This window comes from Lipotes vexillifer, unplaced genomic scaffold (assembly GCF_000442215.2).
Source record: "Lipotes vexillifer unplaced genomic scaffold, Lipotes_vexillifer_v1.1 scaffold1477, whole genome shotgun sequence".
Lineage (NCBI taxonomy): Eukaryota > Metazoa > Chordata > Mammalia > Artiodactyla > Lipotidae > Lipotes > Lipotes vexillifer.
In genome coordinates, this window is record NW_006776536.1 from 326,855 (window position 1) to 328,994 (window position 2,140).

The 2,140-nt window shown below is 47.8% G+C and overlaps 1 protein-coding gene across 1 annotated transcript in view; it reads left to right on the forward strand.

Annotated features, from left to right (window-relative positions):
• KMT5B (lysine methyltransferase 5B) overlaps positions 1–2,140 on the forward strand; it is a 51,452-nt gene that overhangs the window by 316 nt on the left and 48,996 nt on the right. The window lies entirely within an intron of this gene.

Here is a 2,140-nt window from a genome sequence, read left to right on the forward strand (position 1 = left end):
AGTGGGCGCCGCCGCCGGAAGGGAGCGGTAGCGGCCGCCGGGCAGCGCCGGGCCGGCCCGCGGCCGCACGAGGGGAGCAGCCCCGCCGCTCGCGATTGGGGGACTCTGTTTTCCCTTTTCTCCAATGGGCAGCCGTGAATGGTCTCGCCCAATCTGCTCCCTCTGCCGCGCTCAACTTTGGGTTGTTTTTGTTTGGGCTCGAGCCTCCTTTCAGATTTCCTCCCGGGCCCGTCCTCCGCCCCGCTCCGTCCCTCCCCTGACAGCGGCTCCGGCTCCTGGCCGGGGCATGCCTCCCGGGCCCCCTAAGTGGGCCGGCGTCTCGGGTCCCGAGAAAAGGCGTCAGTCCTCCCAGAGTGACTCGATTCTTTTCACATATCCAAAGGTGATGTATCAGCGTCACCCCTACCTATGAGAGTGGGAGAAACGTTTACAAGATGACAACTCGACCCAACTTGCTGGAATGGTAGAGAAGCACGTTGAACCCAGAGAAACTCACTTCCTCTCTGTTTGGGTTTATTTGACCCCGTGTTAGAGCTCTTTTACTTCCGACCCATTGACTGGGGGAACTTTAAGAATACTGAGGGGGTGAACATGTGTTCTTCGAAGTTAATTTTTCAGAACTTGCCATATGAAATTCACCCTGGGGAGAAAAGTCTTATCTAGAATGGTAGGCAGAAGAACTGATTGGTTGTGATTGTGCTTCTTTTCATCAGGACCTTTTTAGATTTAAACCATTTTGATATAAAGTATAGTTGAACGTGGCTTTATAGGGTCATCGGGGGAAACAGTTGCCAGCTGAAGCTTTTTTTCCTTTAATATTAAGTACACGCCTATAACTTTTGATGACTAGGCATAAAAGCGTAAATATTTTGAAAAGGGAGGGGGCAATCAGTTTAGCCTGAAGTAATCGCAGATAATTTGTGCATACTGGGAAGTTTACTTGAAGAGTTACTTACTATAGGTACTCGTTTGTAGCCGAATGTTTAGCAACTTCCAGCACAGGTGTGGGCCCGTCATCTAAGCATTCTCCTCTTCCTTTCCAAGCCCGGGCCCCAGTGCTTTCCCCTGCCTGGTGCCTTTTGCTCGCACCCTGCCCGGCATTGATACTCGCCTTCAGGAAGGCCCGGTGAGAGTGTTACCTCCTGGATAAATCTTCACACCCCTTGCAGACCTCTTACAGCACAAGGGCAGGGGCTTTACCCACTCAGGAGAAGACAGGCTTCTGCTTTGTTCCCTGAGCAGTTGTTACATTGTATCATATTTGGTTGTTGACCTTCCATGCAGCTTTCTTGTGAGCTTGTTATTTATCTCCTCTGCTCAGAGCAGGTACAGAGTAGGTGCTCAGTAGACACTGGATGAAAAATGTTAATTAATAGAGCTTGGTGATTTATACTTAGTTTTTCTTTTCTTGTTTTTTTTTTAATATTTATTTATTTATTTGGTTGTGCTGGGTCTTAGTTGCAGCAGGCGGGCTCCTTAGTTGAGGCATGTGAACTCTTAGTTGTGGCGTGCACGTGGGATCTAGTTCCCTGACCAGGGATCGACCCCCGGCCCCCTGCATTGAGAGCGTGGAATCTTAATCACTGTGCCACCAGGAAAGCCCCTATATTTAGTTTTTCAAAATATGTTCATTCTGTTGTTATTGAAAACGTTGTTGTCATTGACACAACAACTTAGTTTGGGTGTGAAAAGAATAATGGGGATACTTTTTAAGAGGAGAGCAGAGTAAGGCTTAATTTTTTATTAGCCCATAAACTTTGAAACCACACTCAAAGTCATTTCCACGTGCCCTCTTGCCTTGTTTTCATTTGTCTTCACAGACACTGAAGTGCTTATGTCTTGAATGCTCCATACCTGAACCAAATATCAGTGGGCAAAATGGGGGGAGGGGAGGATAGGGGTATAGCACAATATGCATGTGAAGGAAGTGGTAGCAGGTTGTGTGTCTTTGAGCTTAGAGTTTTGTGGGTGGAGCATGTTGGTTTATACATTTTCCCTTGGGTCATCTGTATCTGGGATTGAATCTGATTTTTCTTTGAGTGTCAATTTGTGGGCTTATAGGACATGAGCTTGTGGCCTGGTTGTGTTGCAAAGTCATTTGTGTGTGAAGCATTTGAGCAGCTCCCTGTCCACAGGAATG